This window comes from Protopterus annectens, chromosome 2.part0, assembly GCF_019279795.1.
Source record: "Protopterus annectens isolate FY-2018-M chromosome 2.part0, PAN1.0, whole genome shotgun sequence".
NCBI lineage: Eukaryota > Metazoa > Chordata > Ceratodontiformes > Protopteridae > Protopterus > Protopterus annectens.
In genome coordinates, this window is record NC_056728.1 from 181,786,817 (window position 1) to 181,799,097 (window position 12,281).

Consider the following 12,281-nt stretch of genomic DNA (forward strand, 5'->3'; position numbering starts at 1 on the left):
GCATGACAGCTGTCACTTAAAGGAACTTTTCAGGTAGATGAAGGCTGATTGTTTTCCATTCTGTCTTTAAGTACTGTTTGTCAGTGTTGCATCACAGTAGAGTATTAACTAGCTTGTTTATGCAATGTATAAGTCATTCCAGCTCTTCACCTAAACATTTTCCAGGAGATCCTTCTCATGAAGGATGTACGCTTTAGAGCATTTTATAAAAATGTAGACAGTGATTAACAGGGAGTATTAAGATGTGGCAGAAAGAAAGAATGTGAGACACATCTAACCAGGCTAGATGAAAATGGAAGTAAGATGACAAAAGCAAATGGAGACTGCTATGCTGCAAGAGACGATGCTAGAATGGGAAACAGTGAACAGGTATGGGAATAGAAAAGGTGGAGATGGAGGGGGAAACTGTCTTTAAAGATAATAAAACGTAAAGACTAGATTGTTTACCTCTCAGAGTCTAGTCTTTTCAGGAATCTGGCCAATGTGCTAGTCCCCCTGATAGACATCTTCAAAAGATTACTGGCTAATGTTAAAGTGTTTTAGTAACTGGAAGACAGCAATGTGTTGTATCCTTGAAAAGGTCGTGTAAGAAAAAATAGGGAAACTACAGGCCCCCTAGCCTTACAGCATTGTTAAGAAAACTTATGGAAATAATCCTGAAGTTAAGTCACATATTGTTTCTAGAAGACAGCAGTCTCAAGACAATAACACTGTTTGTGGTCTGAAGGTGTTGTCAATCAAACCCAATCATGGTTTGTGAGTGGAGAGAGGAATACTAGTAAGTATGGTCTACCTGAAACTCAGCAAGGCATTTCACTTAGTACTACAAGGAGGCTAATATGAAAACTTGTGGGGTTGGGTAGGACCAACATTAAAGATCAAGACTATTGTAGGGTTAGAGCTGTAGGACACAGATAGCCATGGTGAAATGGTTCAAGACAAGAATTAGAAAGCTGATCAATGGAGTAATGCAGGAGAATGTCCTAGTTTTAGTAGACGTCAGTGTGTTTGCCTCAGTATGTCTGAGGGCAAACCTTTCAACCTCTTAACTCAAGAAATTTAGACAAAGTCTAAATTAATTGGGGGACAAAGGCCCAAAACTAGGAACAGATTTTAAACATTGTTCTTATAAACTTAGAAACTTGCTATAATAACAGGACTGGTCTTTACATGCATTTTCTACAGGATATGAAGTCTGAATTTCAAATTATATCTTTATTTCATGTCTTAATCCTCTATGATTTGCCAGAAAGACCAACATTTTATGAGGAATAGTCTAAATTAATTGGGGGACAAAGGCCCAAAACTAGGAACAGATTCTAAACATTGTTCTTATAAACTTAGAAACTTGCTATAATAACAGTACTGGTCTTTACATGCATTTTCTACAGGATATGAAGTCTGAATTTCAAATTATATCTTTATTTCATGTCTTAATCCTCTATGATTTGCCAGAAAGACTAACATTTTATGAGGAATAGACCAAAAGTATGAGGCAAAAATCTGGACATTGTGTGAAAATCTGAACAATTGAAAGGTGTTTCTGAGGAGGAGGAAGAACAACAAACCAACATCTTTAGGGAAGGATTTGGAAAGGCTGAGCAATTGACCAGAAATGTAGCAGTTTAAGTTAAATATAAAAAGTGCAGAGCACTGTAAATGAGCCACAACAGCCCTACTGGGAAAATGGAATCAGTCAATGACAGCAAAACAAGATGAGGTTCTGGGGCTGATGTTTACATCTGTTGTGGGGCTAACAAAGGAGTGCAAGAGGGAAGCAGCAGGAGTTGGCAATTCTTGTGAATATCCACTAGGAGACTCCAGAGTTAGAGAGATTATGCAACCATGGTACAAGGCCTTGGGTGGATCACACCTTAAGCCTATGTGCCCTTCAGAAAGGCATACAGTGAGTATACTTCTTAATCTCTTAGAACAAGAAATCTGGACAAAGACTAAATAAAAGTGTGACAAAGGCCCAAAGTAGAGACAATTTTTAAATATTGCTCTTACAAACTTAGAAAATTTGATAGAATTACAGGTTTTGTATTGGCATGAACTTTCTGAAAGGTATGACGTCTGAAACTCGAATGTCTGTCATTATTTTCTAACTTTAGTCTTTAATGATTTGCCACTAATTTGCTAGAAAACTACAATTTTATGAAACAATGGACCAAAAATATGAGCCAAAAATCTGGACATTCTGAGAAAAGCTATACAGTTGAGAGTTTAGAAAAGCCAACAGAAATAATCCTTTGGGTGGAGTTGAATTGGTAGGATTAGAGGATTTAGAGCTCTTCTTCCTGAGACCAGTAGAGTTGTGATGATATGATATTAATCCACAGGGTCTTGCTAGAGAGTTGTGAAGAGGGTCACCCTGAAGAAATTCTAAAGAAGAGGACAGAAGTCTTAGACAGCATGCAGTGCATCATGAAGACAGTGGGCAGAGAAAGGTAAATATGATGGGGAGATAGAATACTAAATGCAAAAGTGTAATCTGTAGTGTCCTTTAATCATTGTGCTCCTAGACTGCATCAGTTTATAATTACTATTTTTTTCTTTGTGTTTTTCTTGTGCTTGCCATCCATCAAGTCTGTCACCCAGTTGGACTTCAGCTCATTTGTTTCTCAGTGTTGAGAAGTCCTACTGAACTGTGGAGGTAAGAGTCATCTGCAGGCACTGCCATTCAGGCAGGCATGAGAGTTGCTTGTGTCTTCACTAGCTGCCTGGCTATAAGAAAATTTATGATGACTCTGACCCCAACCTTTGGGCAGAGGAATGAGTGGACCTCATCACTGTATGACTCATAAAACCTACCCCACATGAGTACCCATTATATATGTAAGCATCCATCAGAGGCTCACTAAGCCTAACACCCAGCCATGTCACACACCTTGCATCCTAACACTTCCTCCAAGAGGAATGATGCATTCCATGGCTGGATCTGACCAATCCACCTCCCAAGTATGGACATACCCATCTTAATATGCTACCTCTGGCAACTGTCTGAGTTGCTACCAAACCCATATCTCCTGGGTCATAATCAGGGTTTTATCGTTCTTTGTCACTGAAGCTGGCTTGCATAGACTATTAGTTACTCAAGGCCCAATGGCACTATTAATCCTTCAGTTCCCTTCAATTCTGCAATTGTACAAGGTGATGTTTAGATTAATTTGGTCGCTGTGCACACAGCATGAGCACACTAGCTTTGCTGCCATTAGGCTGAGTACATCATTGTGGAGTTTGTCTGATTCTGTTAACCTTCCTTGGGCTCTCCTTAATATTGGAAACTTGGGTGGGCTTTACTAACTTGTTGGTACCCATGAGTCTGTTATTCCTGCTGGCAGCATCCCTAACCTTATTTAAATGGTAAGTTATTTTACTTTCCACTTTTTTATTACAGTGAATTTAACTTCTAACTATGCCCTTCATCCTGAAGATGCTATTTATTTTTCTAAAAGATGGAGATTATAATGTGTTTTTAATGATTGTTTTTATTTCTTCACAAAGTAAAACCAATAACTTAGGCAGCTAACAGCTGTCCTGCAAAGTACATTAAAATAACAGCTGATGCACTTTCCTATCTGTATCACAACTGATAGATAGATCCGCTGTGGAATCTTATATCCCGTTCATATGAAAAATGGAAAAACTTTATCCTACCTTTACAAAAGGGAGGCAAGTCTCCTGAATTTTCAAACTGTAGAGCATTTATACTTTCCTGCTATCTAAGGTCACAATTAATCAAATATCTTCAAAATAATAATCTGTTTTCCATACCTCAGCACATATTCCATCTAGGCCATAGTACAGAGAAAGAATGATCATTCCTCAACATCAAACATAATAATTTAAGAGAACTTATTCTCTGTGGTCTTCCTGGACCCCTGTGAAGCATTCAACACTGTCTTCTATCTTAAAATCCTGCACAAACTGACACAACTGGGCATTTCTACATCCACCGTTTCATGATTTAGCATCTACCTTAGCAGTAGAAGCCAATGCGTTAAATGGAAAATAGCTACCTTACTTTCGTACCCATTGAACTAGGTGTCGCAGAGAGATTCCTATTAGGATCCATACTAGTTAATATATATACTACCTAGAAGCTGTAGTTTTATTGGCCATTTTGGGCCAGTTCTAAACTCCTTTATCTCTCTCTCTTAAAACCCTACAACTCTCTTTTTGCGTGGTTTTGTGCACTGAGCAGTGTCAGTTGCGCCACCTAAACAGGTTTAAATTATTCCAGGCTCCACAAAGTCTGCTCTTCACTTTTTCACTTAGAACTGTTCAAACTCTCAAAGTAATCACTCTATTCTCTTTCTAAAGCCCTGCACTTGCTCAGCTCTTATAAGGAAACACTAACTAACTAAAGCACTACACACTCCTTGACTTCTCATAAGTATTAGACTCCCAATTGGTCCTTCCTGATCAAGTGAAAAATCAGTTCCCTTCCCTAACCTGATCAGTAAAAAAACATTTCCCTATACTAATCTAGTATGTCCAAGGGTCAGTTTCAAGGTTACTCTCCAGTCCAGCTGGTGAATCTGGGAATTTTGAGGCAATATTACAATTGCCTTATGTACACAGACAACCCTCTCCTCCTTCCAACAAACTCTAATACATGTGAGAGATGCAGTTACACAGCCAAACTGGAGGCAGAGCTCTCTCAACCCAAGACTGGCACAGTCAGTCAGGAGGAAAAGGTAACCGCCCACACCACAAATCCAGTCTCATACAGACCTATTGCATCTGCATACCCAACACATAAACACACAAAAACATACTCGGAGGCTCTAAATAAAAATCTGCCTAAACAGCAAAGACCTCCTAAGCAGATATCCAAGCAACAGCCACCCCTCAAGAATACTCACAAATCACATATCTCACAAAATCAGTGTGCCTCACAGTCACAGCCCATAAAGCCAAACAACACACCAAATACACTTGTTATAGGGGACTCTATTGTCCGGCACAATGACGTCCCACTCACCAGACTGAACAAGGAGAAGGTCACTGTAAGCTGCCTGTCGGGTGCCAGGATCCACCACATAATGCAAGCACTCAGGTCACTCCAAAGCAAGTACAAGTATGACTCCGTCATTGTCCATGCTGGTGTGAATGACCTGAGACGTACCTCCCTGGACTACACGAAAAGAGACATAGAGGAGCTCTCTGACCATGTAGCCCAGGCTGGTATGTCCCTGACCTTGAGTAGCATCTTGCCCTCACCAAGAATGATGCCACAGTATAAAGACAAAATGATCAGTTTCAACAATTGGCTAAAGTATTGGTGTCATTCAAAGGGGATCCAGTGTCTGTCAGCCTGGGATGACATGCTCGACAAGCCACGTTGCTTCACTAGGGGACGGCTTGCACCTGTCACCCTTAGGCTTTCGTATACTGGCCAAGGCTTTTGCCACCCTCATAGTGCCTTTTTTAGGCAAGGCTCAAAGGACAAATCCACCTCCATAGACAACCCAAAGATAAAAAAACTAAAGGTAATGCTACTCAATGCCAGAAGTCTAAACCTCAAGATGCACGCAGTCAAGACTCTCCTCAGTATGGAGAAAATCGATGTCTGTGCAGTAACAGAAACCTGGTTCAAGGCTCCTGAGAGCACCCCAGCACTACCAGGTTATAACTCATACCATGCATTTCGGCCCCAAAACTCGGACCGAAGCACAAAAGGAGGGGGAGTATCTATATTCATCAAAGATACCTACACCTCCAGGTTAGTGGCACTGCACGAAGCATCGGAAACCATCCATATGCAACTAACAGCGGGCAAAACTGCCTTTCAGTTTGTAGCCTGCTACAGAACACCCTCCCTATTACAGGAACCCCACTTGGCATTCCTGAGAACACTGGAGAATATGAAGGTCTCTCCAAACACTATGTTATTGGGTGACTTCAACTACCCAAACATTGACTGGGAAAACTACTCAAGCCCAAACACCCTCGCCCAACGGTTCCTTGAATTTATAAACTCTAACACAATGGAACAACTGGTCACCACTCTCACAAGAGGGAACAACATATTGGACCTGGTCATCACCAACATGGGGACTCTATGTTCCACACCAGAGGTAAACCCCTCACTGGTAAGATCAGACCATAAACAAATTTCCCTGGACATCCATATCCTGTCCCCACCCCCAGCCAAGGAAATCACTGTAAAGAATTTCTCAAAAGCCAACTTTGCACTTCTCAAGACTGAGGTGGAATCCTTCAAAGCCCCCTGGGCCAGAGGATAATACAGCCCAATCCGCAGAATCCTTTACAAATGCATTCTATGAGTACCTGCAGGAATGCATGGATCATGCTATCCCAAATAAAACCAAGACATCTCTGATCAGTATTAGCAAGAAACTTCGATCTCTCATAAAATCATCAAAGGCCAGTTTCAAAAGAAAAATTGCCCTAGACACTAAAGATAATCACAAGGCCTTCTTTAGTTATGTCAGAAACATGGGCGGAACCTTCCAGATATGCTCTGAATTGTTGCATAATGGTACAAAATATACCAATCCTACAGACATAGCCAACATCCTGGCAGACAGATTCAGTGCAAACTCCCCCCCCTTCCCCCCCAAAGGAGCAAACGCCTATCCCAACTGAATGTAACCTCCCTGACATCACAGATGCTCAGGTGAAAGCTGCCCTCTCCAAAGCAAAAAACACAGCATTTATGGGACTGGACGGTGTCCCAGGCTGTGTCTTACATGTGCTCCAAGAAGAACTGAACCCTCACATTAAGTCACTGTTCAAACTTAGCCTTACTACAGGATATGTACCCAAAGAATGGCGTACAGCTACAGTGGTCCCACTCCACAAAGGTGGTGCCACAACGGACCCCGGAAACTATCGCCCCATAAGCCTGACTAGTCTGGTCTGTAAAGCTATGGAGCGTATTATCATGGAACTCATAAACAAAGATTGGGAGCCTCCAGACACTGGACCCTACCCAATTTGGCTTTGTTAAGGGCAGATCTTGCCTCTTGATTTCTTTGAAACAGTTACCAAAGCCATAGATGAGGGCAAGGTAGTCCACACAGCCTACCTGGACCTCGCAAAAGCCTTTGACACAATACCCCACTTGGGCATCATAAATAAGCTTACCAGCTTAAATATCAACCCCTATATCACAAGATGGGTTGCAAACTGGCTCAGAGATAGAACCCACATGGTCAGAATCGCAGATGCCATGTCTGAATCCAAACCAGTTACAAGTGGCGTCCCACAGAGCTCAGTTCTGGGACCTCTCTTGTTCGGTATATACTTCTCTGAGGTTCAGGCTAACACGGGGGGATTATGGCTGACAAAGTTCGCAGATGACTGCAAACTGGGGGCCATAATCGAATCTCCAGCTGACACAAGCATCCTCCAAAAGGGTCTCACAGAGACGGATGCTTGGTGCAAGAGCCACGGCCTCAAGCTAAATGCTAAAAAGTGCATAGTCATCCCCTTTGGGAAAAGCAAGGTGCCCACAAATTACCACATAGGTGGTAATCCATTAAGTATGGAAGAAGTAATTAGAGATTTGGGGACCAACATAGATAGTAATCTCTCCTTCATTCATCAGGCCCATAATTGAATACAATGCCCCCTTTTGGGATCCTTACCCAACACCTGCAGCAACTGGAGAGACCCCAAAAGTACCTCACCAAGAGGATCATAGGCTACAAACAGTTGTCCTATGCAGCTCGACTAAAGAAACTCCAGCTCTACTCAGTTGCTTACCACCTACTCAGAGGCGATCTATGCCTGACGTACAAAGCCATGTCAAACCCAGAATTAATGGACATGCTCCACCTCAGAAAAATCCAAGTCCCTTAGAGCTACATGCTCCAGGGACCTAAACCTCAGCACAAAAATAAATAGGACATGCTGGAGGGACAAATTCATTTCCCAGAGGCTCCCTTCACTCTGGAATAGAATCCCAATTCATGTTAGACATAGCCCCTCGCTGACCATCTTCAAGCGAAATTTGGACGCGTGGATGGGAAATCGCAAATTCACCCCTGGGATCTCTCCTGTGTCCCTGCTAGACAGAGGCACAGTAAACTAATCTTAAAAGGGTACCTTCTGTGACCTACTTTACAGAGGCACAGTAGGCTAATCTAATAGGGAGGCGGAAGCCAAATACACTCTGGCTAGGCTTATAAATGCCCTAGGGCAGATAGCCTAGTATCTACCTATAAACCTATAACTGATCTGGCTGCAAGCTCCAAAAATGCAACCTCAATTTAATATGCAGATGATTCAACCCTTATTTATTATCACTCACAGTACCCAAACTACAATAAATTACCCATGAATCTTTCACCTGAGCGAATGCAGGGTTCCAGCAGTCTCAGCTTCTACTTAAAAGTGCAACCACTTTTATTCACTTCCATCCCCAGCCTGGGTGCAAAACTCCTGTCATTTTAACATATTCAGACAATACTAATATACAAGGTGCCTCCATTTGAAACTACTAACAATGGTAATGTATACCTTTGCTATGGAACAGACTCCACATTCACATACAGCTAAGTTCAAACCTGTCCATCTTCAAGTGCAACATAGATCTATGGATGGGAAACTGATGATCTGCTCCCAAACTGCCTCCTGTACTACTAGTGGACAGATACAGCTCCTAAATGCTTTACCCCATGCATGGGTCCCCTAAAATTATCTATGGTATGATACCAGTTATTCTCATTGGGGGTAGTATATAATCAGCCATGGGACTGGCCAATCTCTAGCCAAATGGGATAGGTTATTTTGAACACAAAAAGAGGAAATTGGATAGGCTTAAATTGTCCCTCAAGAACAGCTAGCGAAGTGCTTACCTATGAATCAAAGTGCTACAATTACATGTCTAAATTATAGAATAACCTCCCTTTCCCACTGACAGATTACATAATTAGCAACCTTTAACATTCCATTTACCTTATACAAAAAAATAGGTGGCTGATTCATTGCTCGCACCTTCATAGTTAGTTTGGCAATGTAGTCCTATAGGATAATAATTTCCTGTCACTGTAGAAAAAATATCATATAATCTTTGTTACTTCATTACAATTACTATTATTTATAATTTCTGAAATACTTGTTTAGCATCCCTGCCTTCAGCTCTTTCAGTTAATCCTTCATAAATGTGTTGTAAGAGTACTGCTTTGTATAGCTTATTTCCTACTATTAAATGTGTCAGCTTCCATTCATGATTGTATGCTGCTACCATGATTTCAGTATTTTCACTGATTGCATTTGTAGAGCATTATCTTAGTTTAGCATTTACTAAGGCAAATATTAACTTACTAAATGTCAGTACTTTGAGCACAATTAGTAGTACTTTGTAAATTTCTTTTTTTGCTTTCCTTTTCTTACTGGGCTTCCACTGAAAAGGGGTATTTTACCTATTCATATTTCCCAGCCAACAAATGCTAATAAATAAATACATGCTTTATGTACAGCACTCTTATACTAGGTGACATCAACTACCCCTCCATCAAATGGGAAAACTACTCATGCACCAATACACTGGCCCAACGCTTCCTGGAATTCATTAATTCCAGTGCCCTGGACCAGCTCATTCTTACCCTCGCAAGAGGAAGCAACATCCTTGACCTGGTTATTACTAACATGGGCAACCGTTGCTCTACACCAATAGTCAATTCCTCTCTGGTTAGATCTGACCACAAACTAATCACCATGAAAATCCACATCTCATCCACACACACACCCACAAAGGTAACCACCATGAAAAACTTCTCCAAAGCTTACTTTGGGTAGTAAATCATAAGTTGCTAACTTCACGGCACCCATGTCAATGGAAAATAGATGTATGACTGCCAAATCATACACCAGTGCACTGTACAAACACATACATAAATGCATGGAACTAGCCATACCCAATAGAACCAAGACGGTCTCCTCCAAAAAAAGGAAGCCAATCTGATGGTCCCCTGCCATTAATAAACTCTACAACAGTAGGAAGAAACTGCTGCAGAAAAAGGTGAAGTCCCAAATCTGGAAAACTCCCTTGAGATCCCTCATCAAAACCTCTAAAGCCAGCTATGAAGGCAGAATTGCAGCGGACACTAAAAACAACCACAAAGCCTTCTATAGTTATATCAAAAATCTCCACGGCAATACACAGGTTTTCTCTGAGTTACTGTACAATGGTACCTCCTATACTGAGCCAACAGATATTGCCAACATACTGGCCGACAGATTCAGTGCCAACTTTACCCTTGTCTCCCCCCCTAAAGGACCAGTTACAATACCGGAGGAATGCCAGGCACACAACATTACTGCAGCACAGGTTAAAGCTGCATTGTCCAAGGCCAGGAATACAGCTTCCATGGGACCTGACAATGTCCCTGGATGTGTTCTACATGAACTACAGAGTGAAATGGCACCACATCTGTGTGCCCTGTTCAATCACAGCTTCACCTCAGGCTTTGTCCCTACCGAATGGTGCACTGCTACAGTCATCACATCATCATACACCTAATTAACAAGGATATAGGGAATCTCCAAATTCTAGATCCCATGCAGTTTGGTTTTGTGAAAGGTAGATTATGCCTGCTCAACTTGGTTGATTTCTTTGAGTCAGTCACCAGAGCTGTGGATGAGGGCAAACCACTTCATACAGCCTACCTTGATCTGGTCAAAGGCCTTTGATACCATTCCTCACCCAGGAATTATTGATAAACTCACCAAACTAGGCATCAACCCCTATATCACTAGGTGCGTTGCAAACTGGTTCACAGATAGAATCCACAGTGTGAAAGTAGCAGACTTCAAGTCAGACTGCCAACCAGTCATGAGTGGAGTCCCACAGAGATCGATCCTGGGTCCTCTCCTGTTTGGCATCTACTTCTCACAAGTCCAGGCCAACATGGAGGGACACTGGCTGACCAAGTTCACAGACGACTGCAAGCTGGGAGCCATTAATAACTGAACAAGTGATGTAGAAATCCTACAGAAAGCCCTCACTGAGACCAATGACTGGTGTCGAAACCATGGTCTTAAGCTTAATGAAAAAAATGTGTCATCATCCCCTTTCGGAAAAACTCAGTTCCCACCAATTACCACATTGATGGGAGCCCACTGAACAATGAAGGCTTCCATCAATGTCATGATACAGGTTGACACCAACCTCACCTTCAACCACCCATTGCCACTGTGGTCAGAAAATCCTTCTATGTGGCACATCTCATTATCAAGGGCTTTGCATCCAGGAAGAAGGAGGTCATCATCTTTCTCTACTCTTCCCTCATTAGGCCAATCATCGAGTATAATGCCCCATTTGGCATGTACCTCACTAGACATATGCAATAGCTGGAAAGGCCACAAAAGTACTTCATGAAGAGGATCCTAGGCCTTAAACACATGTCATACATGGACAGACTCAAAAAACTCCAGCTATTCTCAGTCTCATATCGTCTACTAAGAGGCGATCTCTGCTTGACTTACAAAGCCATGTCTGACCCAGCTCTGTTAGAAGTGCTGCAGCTAAAGAAATCCCAATCCCTCCACACTCCACACTCCACAGACCTCAACCTCATTACTAGAATTAACAGAACATGCTGGAGGGACAGGTTCATAACCCAGAGACTGCTCATGCTCTGGAATAGACTTCCCATACATGTCAAGCAGAGCACCTCACTGGCCCTTTTCAAGAGAAATCTTGATGAGTGAAGGGAAATAGAAAGTTCACCCTGGGGATCAATCCAGTGGCTCTACTTGATAAAGGCACTGGGAACTAATGTTGTGCGGCACGATGCCAGGTCACTTCTATGGGCTAGGCTTGTAAAGGCTCCAGAGCCATGAACCTAGTACACACCTATGAACCTATGAACCTATGCATACATACATACATGCAGACATACTTGTTTGTTCATTTTTGATATAGCCACATCCTCAAAATTATGACATGAAGATCTTTTGGCAATTGTTTACATGCAGATGCAATGCGTCTTTCATAACAGAACAAAAGTTACTGAAGTTAAGTTATGTACAGCATCGGTGCATTGTGAGTAATACTATAAGTTCTTTTGTAGACTGCTCACTTAGTTATATTGTGGCATCAGTACTACATACTCATGCTAATTACTAAAATGTGTGACCTGCAGAACTTAGTTGATAATGTGAAATTCCAGACACTATGGCAGTCAAAAGTAAAATAATTAGGAAGCAGATAAATTACGATCTCTTGTAAAGAAAACATTCAGCTAGAGCATTGACAGAATAATGGAATATGCATTTTCTGAAGAATAACAGCTATTTTT